Source organism: Zea mays, chromosome 3 (genome assembly GCF_902167145.1).
Source record: "Zea mays cultivar B73 chromosome 3, Zm-B73-REFERENCE-NAM-5.0, whole genome shotgun sequence".
NCBI classification, from domain to species: domain Eukaryota; kingdom Viridiplantae; phylum Streptophyta; class Magnoliopsida; order Poales; family Poaceae; genus Zea; species Zea mays.
In genome coordinates this window covers 52,713,670-52,732,474 of record NC_050098.1, presented here as the reverse complement: position 1 = coordinate 52,732,474, position 18,805 = coordinate 52,713,670, and the positions used below count along the sequence as shown (strand labels likewise).

The 18,805-nt window shown below is 42.9% G+C and overlaps 1 long non-coding RNA gene across 1 annotated transcript; it reads right to left on the bottom strand.

The window, feature by feature from the left end:
* Window positions 1-12,941: 12,941 nt before the first annotated feature.
* Window positions 12,942-18,167, bottom strand: LOC103650086 (uncharacterized). Its single transcript, XR_563894.4, has 2 exons — window positions 17,789-18,167; window positions 12,942-17,526 (listed from the first exon to the last, which is right to left on the bottom strand). It is a non-coding gene; the product is annotated as an uncharacterized lncRNA (long non-coding RNA).
* Between the last annotated feature and the right edge of the window lie 638 nt (window positions 18,168-18,805).

Genomic DNA, 18,805 nt, shown 5'->3' with positions numbered 1-18,805 from the left:
CATGATGCAACACACCCTCTTTGTGGTTTCGGAGGAAAACTGATTGTGGCACTTGGCAAGATAACAATGCCGGTCACCTTCGGCTATGTTCACAACACAAGGACAGAGCAGGTTCTCTTTGATATTGTTGATATGGAGTATCCATACAATGCAATCATTGGTCGAGGGATGCTCAATGCCTTCGAAGCTATACTCCACCCAGCATACCATTGCATGAAGATACCATCGGAACAAGTGCTCATTACTGCGCACGGGAGTCAAGAAGATGCTAGGAGAGCCGAAGGAAGTTGGACAGATTCGAAGGCTATTCATAACATAGATGAAACCGAAGCTTATCAGCAGTATAAGCATAAAAGAGAAAGAGCTGCTTCGGCAGATCAACCAAAGCCTATGCTTTTGTGTGAAGACATAGTAGAGCAAAAAGTGATGCTGGGATCTCAGTTATCTGATGAGCAGGAAAAGACTTTGCTAAGATTTTTGTTTAACAACAAAGATGTTTTTGCTTGGACAACCAATGATCTCTATGGTGTTAATAGGGACATCATCGAGCACTCACTCAATGTAGACTCGTCCTTCAGACGACGGAAGCAGAGACTTCAGAAAATGTCCGATGACAAAGCCAAAGGTGCACAGAATGAAGTGAAAAGACTTCTAAGTGTCGGTGTTATTAGAGAAGTAACATACCCAGAGTGGCTGGCCAACAAAGTCATGGTAAAGAAAGCTAACGGAAAATGGAGGATGTGTATTGACTTTACAGATCTCAACAAGGCATGTCCGAAGGATGAGTTCCCATTACCAAGAATAGATTCTCTTGTAGATGCAGCAGCTACTTCGGAACTCATGAGCTTATTGGATTGCTACTCGGGATATCACCAAATCTGGATGAAAAAAGAGGATGAGCCGAAGACAAGCTTCATAACTCCTAGTGGCACCTATTGCTATCTTCGGATGTCTGAGGGGCTCAAGAATGCTAGAGGAAGCTTGAACAGAATGACTGCCAAAGTTCTTCATACCCAAATTGGCAGAAATGTGCTGACATATGTTGATGATATCATAGTAAAAGGCACAAAGCAAGAAAACCATGTCGCTGATTTGCAAGAGACATTTGCCAATTTCAGACAAGCTGGTCTTAAGTTAAATCCAGAAAAATGTGTCTTCGGAGTAAAGAAGGGAAAGTTTCTTGGTTGCCTGGTATCGACAAAGGGCATCGAAGCTAACCCGAGCAAAATCGAAGCTATCCTTCGGATGGAGCCACCAAATTCAAAAAAGGGGCTCAACGGTTAGCAGGAAGGCTAGCATCATTAAATAGATTCATTTCAAGATCAGTAGAGAGGAATCTACCTTTCTTTGAAATATTGAAATCAGTTGAAGTCTTCCAATGGGGTCCAGCTCAGCAGAAAGCCTTCGAGGAGCTGAAGCAGTACTTGATAGATCTAACAAATTTAACCCCACCTTCATCAGGGGCCCCATTACTTCTATATGTGGCTGCTTCCCATGCTGCGGTTAGTGCGGCACTTGTACAAGAAAAACAAGATGGTCAAATAAAAAAGCAAGCACTGGTATACTTCGTCTCCGAAGTACTCAGCCCATCAAAGAAAAATTACACAGAATTGGAGAAGGTACTGTACGCTGTATTGATGGCTTCCAGGAAGCTTCGACATTACTTCCAAGCATATCACATAATAGTGCCTTCATCGCAACCCTTAAAGGACATAATGAGGAACAGAGAAGCTACAAGAAGGGTCGGAAAATGGGCAGCAGAACTCAATAAGTTCACCATTGATTATGTACATAGATCTTCAATACAATCTCAGGCGTTACCAGACTTCATTGCTGATTGGACGCCAGAGGCTCAGGATGAAGAAACAATAAAAGATGTCGAAGCTTGGACGGTATTTTGCGATGGGTCTTGTGGGACCTTCGGTGCAGGGGCAGCTGTTGTCCTAGTTGTACCTTCCAAAATCAGAACATGTTATGCAATAAAATTGGACTTCAGTTGTACAAATAATATTGCCGAGTACAAAGCTCTTCTCTTAGGGCTTCGGAAGCTAAAGGCAATGGGAATAAGAAGGGCAATCCTCAAGACTAATTCGCAAGAGACCCGAAGCTTGAAAAGTATTTAGATGCAATCCGAAGGTTGGAAGCCTCTTTTGAAGGTTTTTCTGTAAAAAATATCCCAAGGGGAGAGAATGAGCATGCAGACTTATTAGCTAAATCAGCGGCACAGGGCTCCCTTTACCCTGGAAGTATTTTTTGAAACAATAAAAGCACCTTCGGTTGAGCTCATGGAAAGAGCAGTGCTCACAATTTCACTTGTACATAGTGAAGATTGGAGAACTAAAATTGTATCCTTCCTCCAGGGCAACTGTTTTTCAGATGATGAAGCTTATAACGAAAGAATGGAAGCAAGGACAAGGCCATATGTAATAGTAGAAGGGGAATTGTACAAGCACAGAGTTTGCTCTCCATTGCTCAAATGCTTGTCCAGAACCGAAGGACAAGAATTATTGAAGGAGATACATGCAGGGATATGTGGAGCCCACATTGGGTCTAGACCTCTGCTAGGGAAAGTTTTCAGACAAGGTTTTTACTGGCCAAAGGCAGCTTCGGATGCAGCAGATTTAGTTCAGAAATGTGAAAATTGCAAAAGATGCGCCAGAGACCAGAAACAACCTTCAACTTTAACCCAACTAAAACAACCAACTTGGCCACTGCAAAGATGGGGTTTGGATTTGTTAGGACCGCTACCACCAGCACAAGGCAACCTGAAATATGTTGTGGTGGCAGTGAAATACGTTTCTAAGTGTATTAAGGCAAAGCCTTTGGCTACAATAACTTCAGCCATAGTACAAAAACTTTTCTAGCAAAACATCGTTTGTCGATTCGGAGTGCTGAAGGCTATCACCGTTGATAACGGAACTCAGTTTGATGCTGAAACTTTCAAAGCTTTTTGTAGCCAAATTGGCACAAAAATACACTTTGCATCAGTGAGGCATCCTGAGTCAAATGGGTTGGTAGAAAGGGCAAATGGAATTATAATAACAGGAATAATGAAGTCAATCTTCAATCGTCCCAAGGGAAAGTGGCCAGATGAATTAATAAAAGTGGTCTAGAACCACAACGCTGTTGTCTCAAGGTCAACAGGGTTTACTCCGTTCAAGCTTCTGTTCGGTGATGAAGCAATAACACTGGAAGAAGCAAGAACGGGTTCAATAAGAACCTTAGCTTCGACAGAAGATGAAAGTGACTGCCAAATAACAAAAGATACCATAGAAGGGACCAAACTTCAAGCCATAGAGCACATCAACAAATACCAGGCCAAAACAATAAAATGACATGACAGAAAAGTTAGATTGAAAAACATTAAGCCACGTCATTTAGTGCTTCGAAGGGTGGCTAACCCCGATACAGTAGGGAAGCTTCAGCTCAAATGGGAAGGCCCTTTCTTTGTTGTATCTTCGTCAAGACTCGGTTCTTACAGGCTGAAGGATATGAATGGTAACGACATACCCAGGTCTTGGAATGTGGATGAGCTTCAGCGATATTATGTGTAATTGATGTAATTTTCTTATTTTTCCCTATGGCACCCTTTTCCTTCAAGAGGGGAGAAAGGTTTTTAATGAGGCCATAGGTTATAATTTTCAATTTTTCTTGTTTAGCCCTATGCAATACAAGGGACAAATTCCCCAAGAATGTAACATGTAACAACAGAATCCACACCATTGAGTGCTAAAGGATAGGGAAAAGCTCAAAAGTCGTCCCTAAGGGGATGCACAGCTAAAAAGTCACCTAAGTAAAAGGTGAAGAAGCTACAAAGTCGTTCCTAAGGGAGCGCAGAGTAAGTTCCGAAGCTGAAAAGTTGTTCCTAAGGGAATGCAGAGCCAAGATACCACCTAAATAAAAGGTGAAGAAGCTCCAAAGTCGTTCCTAAGAGGATGCAGAGCTTAGCTCCAAAGTCGTTCCTAAGGGGATGCAGAGCTAAAATACCACCTAAATAAAAGGTGAAGAGACTTCAAAGTCATTCCTAAGGGGATGCAGAGTCTGGGTGTGGTTTTGTGTGTGTTTGTGACATACATTTGCATGTCTCATCACATCATTTTTGCATTCATACAAGCATTCATTAGACATTTGTAGGATCATCATTATCATCATGACATAAAGCACATGCGCTAACAGGAAAGAAAAAGGATGCTTCTCTATGATGACAAAATGCTTCATTGAATACGAAGATGCTTCATCTCAGATAAAACTTCATGGTGTATGGAGGCGCTTCGTCTTTAATGAAAAATGCTTTGATGTGAACGAAAAGAAGGGAAGGTGTTTTTCGCCTTCGGCTCAAAAAATTGCAAGTGTTGGTTTTGCCCACAACAAAGCAATTCATACATAGACGAAGAGGTAATATTATATTACAAGGTATGGATAAATATGTACAATATTATGCTCAAATGTCGATTACAATTTTTCGCCAAACAGGAGTCTCTAAGTTTTTCTACAGATAAATGCAAGACGGGAATCCTAAAGTCTTCAGGACCTTCGGAACATGCTTCAGTTTAATGGTCTTCGACACCACCATCCTGCAGACAGATAAAGGTATAAGGTGGCCGACAATCTAATAAAGGTAAACTAAGGTAAAAAGGCAAAGACAAAAGTTTCATACTGAGTTGAGCAGTTTTCGAGCTTCGTCTCCAACTAGAACACGCCCGCCCTTTGCCCAAATTTGAGTAATAAATCTATTTCCGATGCTTTGGGCTTCAGCGGGAATATCAACTAAGTCTGACATTGAAAGGCTGAAGGTTGGTTTGTTAACCGTCTTGGCATGAGTGCACCCGGCCTTCAAAAACGCAGCAGCTGTGCCACGAGAAGCTAACAGAGCACAGAAATCCCCGTGCCTAGTTATAACTTCATCGAGAGCTTCAACTTTGTTTTCAATATGCTCGAAGGCCTTGGGGATATCTTCAGCCGAAGGGTCAATTTCTTCAGAGTTAGCCTCAACCGAGTTGAATATTCCTTTCAGTCGGTTTACACAGTGGGTGGCGAAGTCCGTGCATTTGTTCCGAAGGTCCTTCATAGACTCATGTAGCTTCTTATTTTTCTCAGCTTCGGCTTCAGCCCTTGTTTGAAGTTCTTTCGTTTCTTGGTCGAAGTGCTCTGATTTTTTGTTCAAAATTGTTCGAGCATTGTCAAGTTCCTCGCTTAATTTAGTGTTTTCAGATTGTGCTTCCACGAGGGAGCCTTCGACTGCTTGCAGCAGGAAATCTTTCTTCTCTAGAGAAGCTTCAAGATCTTTTATCTTATTCTTCAAGCCTTCAATTATAATTTCGTTTTTCCTATCTTCGTTATCATGCTGCATTTTTAACGCTTTGCTTAGCAGCATGCTCTGCAACAACAAGTCATAGTCAGAACATTCAATTCACTAAGAAGATAATAATAACCTAGCCAAAGGTCTCACCTTGAAGTTGGAATAAAATAAGCTACCGACAATATGTTGCCGTCGGTAGCAGCTGATATCAGTCTCTAACTTCGGAAAGTCAACACTCTTCGATAAAGTGTCAACTATTTTCGCCTCGGCGCGGTTGTGAATACATCCTAAGGTGTCCTCATCAACCCCGCTGAAGAGCAAAGACCCCGGTTGGTATCCGCACGACATAGCAAATTCTTTTAACTCCGTCTTCTCTTCTTCAGAAAGCTCCTAACCGCCCAGGTGCCGAAGGTTGAAATCTTCTCTGCCCGAAGGATCGGTATCAATTTCCCTCTCTTTACCTGGCGATGTGGCCATGTCCTCCTCTGCAGTCACATCTTTAATTACATCTGATATAAGCCTGTAAATATCTGACATTGTAGCTTCGGCTTCACCAGCGACCTTGGCTTTGACAGTAGCTTTAGCTTTAGCTTCGGCACCCGTAGCAGTCACGGTCTTAGCCGCCGAAGCTGAAGGCGGTGTTCGTTCAATGGCTTGCATCACATTTACTATTCGTCGTTTCTTTTGCTCTTTTACTTTCTCCTCTACAACCGAAGGTTGTCCTTTCTTCTATAAAATTTTTGTCAGTTCTGATCCCAGTGGACTTAGCAGCTTGAAGGATGGGGAGTCAGTCATTACCTTCAGAATTTCTGCTACTTCGGCAGCAGAGGGCGTCGAAGGAGCTTCTTCTCCTGCCTTCGGCTCAGAAGAAGGTACTATGTTAAGCTTTCGCTTCTTAGAAATTGCCATCTTTGGCTCTTGTGCTGTTCTTATTTTCTTCAAAGCTTTTTCATCTTCCTTTATCAATTGGGCAACTTGCCTATTTAGAATGCTGACTATTCTATTTCTTTTTATCCCTTCGACCCCTTCGTCGAGCTTCTCATAGTCAGGGTAATCGAAGTTTAAGGCATCCATCACATGGTTCATCCTTCGTTTGATCTTCTTTCCTGGTATAATTACCAAGTATCTCGTTGCACATGGTCGCAATCATCTCCAGCCATTCGTTGCAAAGTTTCTTGAATTGTTTCTCAAATTTAGAGCGATAGGGGAGTCATACAAGCTCATACTTTCCCCCCTTATTTTTTCTTCGGCATCCCCCAACCGCTGGAAGTTCGAAATGTTTTGTTTGCCAAATATTCTTGTACTAGGTCCCCAGTACTAATTTCGGCAGCTACCACTCTAAATTCAACTTCGGCTAGCTGGCATGGGGAGCCAAGTTGCATATGGCACAAGGGCCTGGTCATTCTGAAGCTTAATTTCATGGGCCTCATGACCATAGTCATAAACTTCTCCCTCTTCTTCTTGTCCACTTTCACATAAAACCATTCATTTGTCCACCCGGTTGGCCATTTAATGCGATGGCCAATTACTGGAGCCTTTGTATCTTTTCTATATGCAAAGTTGTAGCAACCAAAGTTTTTATGAAGACCATCCGCTCTAGCCTTCGTCTGATAGTGCAGTTCATGCACCCGGCAAAAAGCTTTGGCATTAGCGTTCATACCCTGGCTTCGGAGAGCCCATATAAAAACACTAAGCCTAACAATGGCATTGGATGTCAATTGATGAAAGTATATCTCAAAGTTCTTTAAAACTTCTCCTATCATGTCATTTAAGGGGAACCGAAGTCCTACTCTGAAGAAGCTCTTGAAAACGACAACTTCGTCCTCTCTTGGCTCCGGAACTATTTCCTCCCCAGCAAACCGGACAAGCTTGCTCTCATCCTCCCCGAAATAGCCAAGTTTTGTCATCATAACCATGTCATCCTCTGTTACAGTAGATTTCCCAAATTCAAAGTGGCTAGGCTTTGTTGGGCTCAGAATATTGTTATCTTCTTCACTTTCATTGTCAGTTTCGCCTCCAGCTACAATCTGTTCAGCTTCGACATTGGAGGCACCTTCGACAGTAACTTCCTCTAACACAACCAGACCCAATCGCTTCGTCACTTCTGATATTGGTGCCGTTTCGGCAATTTCGGTCTCCTCTCCTCCACGAGACACCCTTGCAGTGGATCTTACCCTGGCCATTTGTGTGTTCAGGTTCTTTAAGCCGAAGCTGATCTCAGGTGACGAAGCACTTGCTTAAAAATGCAACGCAGGAAGCTTCGGCTATGGTTAAAATTTTTAACAGCACAACGGGGCGATAGCAATGAATGTTGTTGTAACTCCTCACCAACCCGTCTGTTTATATAGTGTTGCAGGGGGAGAAGGCAAACCACCATACCGCTTACACTGGCTGAGCGGTGGACCGTCCAACGATCGGAATATTTTAATCGTTTCATGGAAACGAGCTCAGGGAAAGTGTTTTTCGGACCTTCGGCATTTCAAAGCTTTCGTGTTTTTAGCGGATCGAGCTCATTACGAAAAACGATCTAGCACCGCGAAGGGGCTACTGTTGGGGGTCTTCTTCCCCACCGAAGGTCCTCAAGGCAGAAACATCTTCGACAAGATAATACAAAGGCATACGCGACATGATGATACGAATGGAGGCCGAAGCTATGGCTGAAGGAGCTTCGGCTTAGTATTATGAGGAAGTCGAAGGTCGTCACCGACTCAAGGGAAATACACTGTTTAGTCCCTGATTATTTGCATTATGATTGCAAGTAAATGCTAGGGCATGAATGTAATTGTGTCCGGGTTGCGTCCCGCGCCTATAAATAGATGAACAGTACCCTCGTACTATTCACGCTGGATTGTAATCTCTCTCTCGCGTCTTCTTTGCATTCTCATCTTCTGGCGAATCGAAGGTACCATTGTATTATAAATATCATTAATGTTATTTCTTATCTATGGATATAAATATAAATAAATTGCGAGGATTTAATCATTACTTACATTCTTTAATGTTCTTTCACATTCTTATTTATATTTATATTTATATTTATATGCTAAAATGATGAACGTATGTCTTTCATGACCTTCGTCTGAAGATCATTATATCCAAAAGGAAATAATGCTTCGAAGGACAAAGGTCTTTAACCATTAACAATTGTGTTGCCTTGTTCTCAATTTGTAGCATTTGAGAACAAGTTACCAACACTGTTCTAGAATCTGTGAAAACGCCACCTCCTTCTTCTGTCGAAGCTTCTAGGAGTAAAACTGAAGATGTTCCAAAGATGATTGTTGCTAGTACCTCTGCCCACGCCGAAGAGAGTCCTTCGAAAGTTGTACCAGAAAATCTTACGAAAGAGAGCCTTGTAGAGAAACCCTCGACGCCTGCTCCCGAAGCATCTTCCCAGGGTGACTTGGACTATATTGTACGACATGCTTCAGGAAAGCAACTATCAGAAGAGCAGATTGCCGAAGTGCAACACTATGCCAAGGATCTGAAATACCCCCGAGGATCCTTGGTATATGGTGGAAATGACGAAGATGACTTCCTTTACTGTCTACCAGACATTAAAGAGATAAATGTCTGCTGGGATATAATGGACAATATAGGATATCCGAAGCTTCAACTTGGCATGTCTGCAATGTCGAAAGATCAACTTGCAGACAATCTTACAACAGTCTAAAGGTGTGTATACTTTGATTTGTCATTCTGCAATTTATGCTACGATAAACTATTTTTATGGTTTTTCTTGCCGTTGTTACATGCTCACTCTTCGTTTTCGAGGGCTTGATTCTGAGCAAGGCTTTAAAGGCCTAGAAAGATGCAGAGGATGAGAGCTGCTGAATAGCTCTTGGGAACCTTCGTTCAGAAGTTATAACATTGAGAAACGAAGCTCTTGAGAAGGATAAGATCCTACTCTCTTTGGTGGATATATTGAAATCTAGCGAGGCTAGGCTTTCCTCTAAAGCCGAAGCTCATGAAGCCGAAGTACAAGAACTAAAGATGAAGGTTGTTGAAGAAACTTAAAAGTTTGAAGTTGAAGTGGTGAAGCATGAGATATGCGAAATCGAAAGATCAAGAGCGCAAAAGAATGCCGATGAGCTTTGTGCCGCCAAAGAAAAATGTTGTGAAATATCCTTGGAATGCGCTAAGAACTTAAAGAATAGCTTTGCAAAGGTTGGAGCCTATTCCTCTGAGCATAGATTTATTCATGGAAATCCTGATGATATCATTCAATGGATAAATGGTGAAGTTGAAGCTTTCAAAGAAGTTCTTAGTGACCGACGAGATTTTTGTGCCTTTGTTGGTTCCTATGGGGCCACGTCCATCTTGGAGAAGGCTGGTTGCGATCAAGCTAAGGTTGTAGATCAGTCAGACTTTGCCTTCTCATTTGATGATATCAGGAACCCTTCAGCCGAAGCTACTACCCTAGGTGGGAAATTTTACTCCGAAATATGGCTGAAGGGCGGACGAGAAATCGCCGATGAAGCCATCAAAAGAAATGAAAAGGAATCTCATGATGCTTCAGAAGAGACAAAAAGGCTGAAGAAGCTGCCGAGCGAGCTAGACTTATAGGTATGCATCTTTTAACTTATTTTCGTAAGTTTTTTAGCATCGACACTGACAAATATTTATGCCTCAATGCAGCTGAACTTTCTCCACCTCCCAAAACATACAATCCTGAAGCTGACCCGTCCATCAAAGAGGCACTGGACATTATCAAAATTGCAAATGACGCTATTGACGAAGGTGTCGACAGGCTTCTGAACGAAGCTGCTGATAAAGTCCTTAAGGAGGATTAAAATCTTTGTATTTTTTGCTGGTTAAATGCGCTGGGAAATGATTCCAAGTGTTTTAAGAAACACTTTGTAAACAATTTGTATTTATATTTATGTAATGATGTAATATATTTCTTTATGGAGTGTGGAACCTTCGTACATACCATTTTTGAGCCGGTGGCGAAAAAACACCTTCCCTTCTTTCCACGCTGCAGGAAGAAATCCCCCTTCTTTGCCGAAGCTACTATATGATGTTTGATTCTTGGTGTAGACATTGCGTAGGAATAGTTTTGTCGGAAGCATAAACTTCTCATGCCAGTGGCTTCAATTATAAGCCACACATCTTTAATACTCTTTCGTAATTTTTTTCGAAGCTAAAGGAGAAATCCCCATTTTCTCATTTCTTTTTGTAAATGCAAAATGATGTATGATGCGATGTCATGATGCAATATGGCGTGATGACATGATGCAATGTGGTGTTGGCGCGCGAAACATAAAAAATAAGACTCTGCATCCCCTTAGGAACGACTTTAGAGTCTCTTAACCTTTGACTTAGGTGGTATTTTAGCTCTGCATTTCCTTAGGAAGACTTTGGAGCTAAGCTCTACATCCCCTTAGGAACAACTTTGGAGCTTCTTCACCTTTGACTTAGGTGGCATTTAAGATCTGCATCCCCTTAGGAACGACTTTGGAGCTTTCTTCACCTTTGACTTAGGTGGAAACTTAGCTCTGCATTCCTTTGGAACGACTTTGGAGCTTCGTAATCCTTTCTTGTTACACTCAAAGGTGTAACCACAGACTTATTACATCAGGCTGAAGGTTGAACCTCATTGTATTGTTCTTTGAAAAGAAGAAATAAAGACGGAAAATATAAAGATACATTGTACTAAGGCACTCTGTGATTAAAACGTTGTGCTACCTTCAATAGATATGCCTTGACTCGGGCACAGTACTGTTGACTGTGTGAGCCTCGGACTCCTCCCGAGCGTCACGCTGTTGCTGAGCCTGGCGATGCCCTTCTGGCTGTTGGTTATGGGTCAAGTTTGGCGCTAGTGGTGGCGGTGGTGGCACCTGAATCCAGGAGGCTTGGGAGTGGCTTGCCGAACCAACGGACGCCGTAGGTTGTTGATTGCCCACATACTTAGGGATATATGGAGAATAGCATGAAGCAGTATGCAAGACCTGCTTCGGCGGGTTCTGCCGCGCTTCGGCTTCAGCGATTTCCATCTGCTTTTGGATTATGACTTGGCACGTTCTCATCGTGTGTCCCTTATCTTCCCCACAGAATAGGCAGAACAGTCTCCTGTGCTGATTACCATACCTTCCTCTGAAGCTTCTCCCCCCTCTGCCTCTTGGAGCTGGTGGACTAAAGGAGCTTTGTTGTGTCCCTGATGATTGGGAGCTGTGCTGATGCCCTTGAGTATGATTTCCCATGCCGTAGCTTGAGCTGGGATTATGGATCGTCCTGACATGCCTAGGGTGGAGTCTTCCTCCGAAGCCCCTGGTCATGTCGGAGTATCTGTAGGCTTCTTCCCTCCTCTGCTGAAAGTCATTATCGGCTCTGATATACTCGTCCATTTTCTGGAGGAGCTTCTCCAAGGTCTGTGGCGGCATCTTTGCAAAATATTGTGTCGTGGGTCCTGGTCGGAGGCCTTTGATCATGGCCTCGATGACGATTTCATTAGCCACCATTGGCGCCTGAGCTCTGAGCCGCAAGAACCTTCGGACATATGCCTGCAAGTACTCCTCATGGTCTTGCGTGCACTGGAACAAAGCTTGAACAGTCACTGGCTTCGTTTGGAATCCCTGAATGCTTGTGACTAGCATATCCTTTAACTTCTGCCAAGATGTAATTGTTCCTGGCCGAAGAGATGAATACCAAGTTTGAGCTATGCTCCTGACTGCCATGATGAAGGACTTAGCCATGACAGTAGTGTTGCCACCATATGATGATATAGTTGCCTCATAGCTCATGAGGAATTGCTTTGGGTCGGAGTGCCCATCATACATGGGGAGCTGTGGTGGCTTGTATGAAGGTGGCCATAGGGTACCCTGCAACTCTACTGCTAGAGGAGAAGCATCATAAAAAGCAAAATTACCATGGTATAAATCATCATACCATCCATCATCGTTGACTGGAGTTTCTTGACGAAGCTCTCTATGTTGAGGCCCTCATCCTTGATCTTCCTGCGCGAGATAGCGCATTGCTTCAGCTGCTTCGTCAATCTTCTTTTGAAGATCGGCCAACCGAAGCATCTTTTCTCTTTTCCTATGCACCTGGTGATGTATAGCTTTTAAATCCCTGATCTCCTGGTCCAACTCTTCTTCCTGAGGTGTTGGGCTAGTAGCCTTTCTCTTCTGGCTTCTAGCCTCTCTCAGTGAGAGCGTCTCCTGATTGGTATCCAGTGGCTGCAGAGCAGCCCCTGGCGCTATTGTCTTCTTCGGCGACATGACGAAGGCAAACTTTTGCCGAAGGTGGTGGAAGTGAGTTCACCGGAGGTGGGCGCCAATGTTGGTCACTCGTTCTCAAATACTTTGAATCAAAAAAAGGAAACACAATTGTTAATTATTAGGGACCTTCGCCTTCCGAAGCATTATCTCCCCATGGGTATAATGATCATCAGACGAAGGTCAAGAAGGACAGACCTTTAACATTTAGTATGTAAATATGAATGTGAGAGGATGAAGACAGTAATTGCATCTCATTAATTCCTTCACGTTCGTATTCTATAAAACATGTATGAATATCAACAGAATTCATATTACATTGATACTTTCGACTTGTTCGAAGGTGAAGACGCGAGAGAGTGATTATCATTCAGCGTGAACAGTACGGTGCTACTGTTCATCTATTTAAAGGCACGGGACGCAACCCGGGTGAAAGTATATTTATGTCCTCAATATTTATATATGATCAAAATACAAATCATTAAGGACTAAGTAGTTTTTTCCTCTTTCGGGTCAGCATCATCATTATACTTCATCTCCGTTATGAGCCGAAGTTGTCCATCTGTTAATAGGTCGGCGTTTATTCTTATCCTTTTTAGATCTGATCTTCATTTCGTGTCTTCATCATGAGAAAGAGGCTTGCATTCTAAAAACGAAGCTTCCTGTAATGACTTATGCTAAAAACATTGATTAATTATGTTTTTGAAGACTTTTGGAAGGAGAAAGCTCCCAACAATAAAGATGAGTGATTTTGATTAGATGTAAGTACTAAATTTATTCACAAATTTTGAATACTTGTCTTATAAAAAATTCTAGCTCGTGTAAGAGTGTAGGCGATAAATTAGTTTGTTCCGAATTGAGACCATTTTCTCACCAATGAAAATTGTACCCATCATTTCATTATTATCACGTTACTTGTAATTGTTTGTAGAGTCCGAACGAAATGTGAAACAAATTACTATTGGCGTGCGCTGCTTTTAGGGCCTGCTTGTTTTACATTTTGTTGATTTTAAGCGCGCGCTGATAAACTAGAAGCTGAAATAAACGGTTGGACTGTTGAGTTGGATTTTGAAAGACTAGAAAGTTGACTTCTAACAGATATTCCATTTTTGATGTGCCGAGAAGCTAAAATAAACAGTCCAGCTATTAATTGGTTTTTAAAAAATTCCAGAAATAACTTCCAAGAAGCTAAAAATATAAAAGTAAAATTTATATATTAGTAATGCTTAAAGTTGTTTGAAGGTACCATCTAGGTTCTGAAAGTTTTGAAAATGTATTTTTTGATTCGCTAAGGTTGTTATAGCCCGAGGCTTCCGCATGCTTGGAACAATTTTTTTCAGAGAGCTTTTTCTAAGAACCAGAATTTCTAGATAATCTATATGTCACTAGAATCTAGATTCCATAAGACTTACATGCGGAGAAAGATGAATAAGTCTCCACGGTTTAGGGTTTAAGAGTGGTGGATTGATTCCACCCGCTGTGATGGCTCGATAGACTTTATATTCATGTTGATTTGAACGATTTTCGTAGAAACGACTTTTACAGAAGTAAGCTGAAAAACGAAACGTACCTTTGACTGCTAGAAGTCGATTCTGATGAACAAACATGGCCCTTAATAAATTGCAACATACGTTCTATCCTACATGGTGTATTCTTGTGAACACTGCCTACTTTGAGTTTAGAGTAGAATGTATTTGCGCGTGAAATGATGCATGCACACACAAAAAACATGCCCGGTGTATTGTTGAGAAAAGTAGAGAAAACACTGCGATCACACCGTCCTCAGTACCGTAAGATTACTAGTAGTAGTCAGCAGATCGTACGTGTCAAAAGGTAATAATATCCTATTTATACGCAGCGTGTCGGCCTCGGTCATTAATTAGTGAATACTCTCTCCGTTCACATAATTTAGTTGTTTTAAAATTGTCCTAAATCAAACTATTTTAACTTTGATCAATATAATATATATATAAGATTAAATCATTTTGAAATTATGATAGTTCAAATCACGAAGAATCTAGTAACTTACTTTTTTGTTGTAAAATCTTATGAAACATCCTATATAACTGATCAAAATTAATAATAATTGACTTAGGACAAACTCAAAATAACTAAATTATGTGGATAGAGAGAGTACCCATTTTCTCCCATGTTCCTTGAATCCTCGTAGCTAGGCTAGGTTCCTCACTTGTTGCCTGTGGCAGACCTAGAAATTGAAGACAGTTTAGACGACAAGATTATCAAGTACTAATAACCGTAGCTAATTTTATAAAGTACATATATATATATATATATTTAAATCTGAGATGCACTCGTAACCGGACAAGGTGCTGAGTCCGCCCCTGCTTGTTGCTTAGGTACTGCAAAGACCGGCCGATACCTGAGCTGAGCACCAAAAGAAATCAGAAAAGCAGGCAGAAGAAAAGGAGCTGGCAACGAAAATGCGGCCGGTACGTTCGTCCCCGGAAAACCGCGCGCTGGGATGGGAGGGAGGGACTACTCGCGCCTTGAACTTGAAGGCTGGCTGAGCTAGCTTAGCTAGATGCCAATCACACCACTACTAGCTACTCCGTCCAGACCCGAGGCATTGGGCGCTGGCAATGCGCCGCAACGCGTGACGAAGCGGCCAACCGGGCAGGCAACGGCGCGCGGCGGCGGCGGCTGACCGGGCGTCCGGGTCCGGCCGGCCCAGGGGACGATGGAGGTGCGCTCCAGCTCAGCCACCTTTACTTGGTCCGATCCTTGCAGGCTATGGCGCGCTCTGCAAACCTACACGCTTCTGCCGCACGCCACGCCACGCCACGCTATAGCTATAACAAAGATGGTCGACCATATCGCAAGGATAAAGGGTACCCCAGGGTCAGGCCGAAGAACTGCCTGCCGTGCACATCTCCGTTCCGGCAAAGCATGTACCAGACGACTCGTCTCATCATCTGACGCGGCGACGTACGTGTATCCTCGTCTGCAAATGCATAGAAATAATCAGTCTCCAATGCGGCAGCTGAGAACCTGTGACTGTCTGTGAGAGATGAGGCGGTGGCTGACTGATGTGACATCGGCCGGCGTCAACCAAAAGAGCGTGGGCAATGATCAGATGACGAAGCTGCAGGCGGGCGGGCGGGCAACGCCAACGGACCCGGGGCCGGCGTCTGCAACGGACTGCAGCGGCGGACACCGGCAGGATATATGAGATGAAACGAACCACGCGAGTTTCGCGGGATGCGAACGGGGGAGCGTGGTGACGTACGTACGAGTGCCTGATGCCTGCGCGCGGAGTGAAGGAGAATCTCCCCTGCTTTTCAGGTGTGCTGCCTGCCTGCCCCCCTTGCCGTGGCTCGACAATACATCGAAGCAACTCTGCCGCCATCGGATCTCCAGATTGTTCCGGCAAGCAGACCGGGAAGCGACAAGCACAAGCTTGTGTCTTGCCGCTTTAATTTAGTCAAACCAACATTATATTCTGTATTAATTGATTATATCTATTTGATATTATAAATATTGAGTTGCATGTCTGCATATCTCCCTACGTGTATCCAGAGCTATAGATGTCTAAATAGTATGGGCCGACATTTGAAACTCGGGCCGACTCGTTTTTAGCCTGGTCCAAGCATGGCCCGTCCTGCGTGTGTTGGGGCTCTTGGCAGGTGCTGGAAGCAAGGTTGGCCGCTGGCAGTAAGGTTGGCAGGTGCTGGCTGCAAGGTTGTCTTGCTGTTTGCTAGCTTAAATTATATATATACTATTGACATGTGGTTGGTGCAAATTATATATATGCTAGCTTAAATTATATATATATATATTGTTGAAATTATATATAATATATAAGTATATCACAGTATCGTTGAACTAAATATATGTGTATTTACTCATTTATTCTTGTTGAAAGCTAATTTAATCTCGCTGAAATGCTGCTACATTAGAAAAACCGTTTAATTCTGTTTAAACATGTTTAAACACATCTAAACACTAAACATAGCCCCACCATTTGTCTACCGTTTACGTTAAGATTGATATACATAATAATTAATTTCAATTAATTCTGAACTAATTTAACAACAAAAAAAATAGTTATTATACTCATAGTTTCACATACCACACCAATACAATATCAAATTAACACAACCTATCATTCGTCAATTCATAATTCGCCTTGAAAACCAGTAGGCAGCTTCAGTTGAGACACGTGAACCACAAGGTGGATATGGCTAGACGCAAGCAATTGTAGACGATAAGCCACTTGTGCCACACAATCTGTCACCTGAGGCCTTGTTCGGTTAATCCGTTACACATGGATTGGATGAGATTGGAAAAAATTAAGAATAAGATAGACTTTCTTGGGATTTAAACTCATTCAATTCTACTCAATCCATATGGATTGGAAACTAACCGAACAAGCCCTGATATGGACCGAAATATTTGAAGTTAAGCCTGTGATGAGCACGGGGCATCATAGACGATTGGACTTTTGGATGTAACTTCATGTACATCCAATCACCGACGGAGACGATTCACGCGCTCGGTTTGTCCATTCGTATGTGGGTGATAAGAGGAACTCAAACATAATTCTTTACCAGCCAACCTAAAGAGATGGTGCCAGAACTTATTAGTAAAGACAAGGTCATGGTCGGAAATGAGTGTAGATGACAACCCATGGAGCTTGTAAAACATAAAACAGTGAGTCGCGGAACTTGCAGTATAGGGGTGGGACGGGGGCAAAAAGTGTGCATACTGAGTAAACTTGTCCACAACAATTAAATTAAGATGCAATCAGCGTTGACAGAACATGGGAGACGCTCCACGAAATCCATCGATACTGTCTCCCAAGCAGGATCAGAGACAAGAGACAGAGGAGGACAGCAGAGGGGGAGAGCTGACAGACTCACAGACAGGCACACAGAGTACCAGATTGGCAGATAATGACCCGGTTCGTCAAGCGGCTTGTTTCGTTCTCCTCGCAAGACCTGGCGTGCCGAGCGACCCAGATCCTGTCCGACCAATGGGCTTTGGTGTGTTTGGCTGCACCCAGGCAGCGGCGGGCCCAGGATTTAGAGTGTGGATATTCGAAAATTTTCTAGAATGATTATTTTTAAAGACTGAAGTTTTTCTACTGGCATACATAGATAATTATTTATATATATAATATATAATTAAGCATAAACAATATAGATATAACTGATTCAATAACTAGTTATCATAATTTAAAATTCTAGAACATACCATAATACAAAGAGTAAAGACAAATAATTGTTTGATATGATAAAATGAGAAGAAAGCTTACTTTCTGATCCTTACACTAGCGGGCTGGCGGCGTGCGTAACGAGCGTCGAGCGGCAGTCTGACAGCTTGAGGCGGACGTCACCACGCCGGACAGGCACTGCGGGCGCCTGGCGGCCTATTTCCTGGCAGCGCGCTGCGCGCGGCGAGGCGGCGGCCGACGAGGCGGGCGACTGGCCGACTGGGTGAGCACCGGAGGCGGAGAGGCGGTCAGGCTGGCGGACAACACACACTTGCCCTGCCCTAGCGGCTAGCGGAGTAGCGGACTAGCGGTGGCTGCTGGGCGGCTGGCGTCCGTCCTCCTGTCCTGGCGACCAGTCGAACAGCGGACCAGGGCAACAGGCAAAGCCCCAATCAAGTGACCGTGTGGTATGGATGTGTGAGAATAATGGGCTAAGACATGGTAATGGGCCGGCTGGAGGAGGTAGGAAGGACATATTTTTAGCCCAAAGTAACATAATTACTTCACTATTTTGCTCATTTCCCATTTCCTATGTATATATACTACATACATGTAAATATTAAAAAAATTGTAAAAAATAATGAGTATTCACTTGAATACCTTTGAATTTAGTGGGACCCGCCCCTGCACCCAGGTATCTATCCATCTTTGCCTGTCAGCAAATAAGGTCCTGTTTTAATCTAAAAAGATAAACTTTAGCAGCTTTTTAACTGTTTTTAGTCATTTGGTGATCTAAACAAGAGAGCTAATGGTGGTATGACAAAATTTAGCGCTCATTATCTCATAAGCTGCTCTAGGGGTGCTAAAAGTAGCTAAACATGGGCCAGGGAACCTCATTTTCCACTCATACCCTCTAATCTCATTCTCTCTCTCTCCGCGTTAGGGGCATGGGTGTTTTTTTGTTCCAATATGCTAAACTTTATTAGAGTAGTCCAAACACCCCAATAAACTAAACTTTAGCACTTTCAATTCATATGGCTAAAATTTAGCAGGAAGGTAAAGTTTATCCTGTGAGATTAAAACGAGGCCTAATTATAGGTCGTCGGTTTTGGCCGTCTT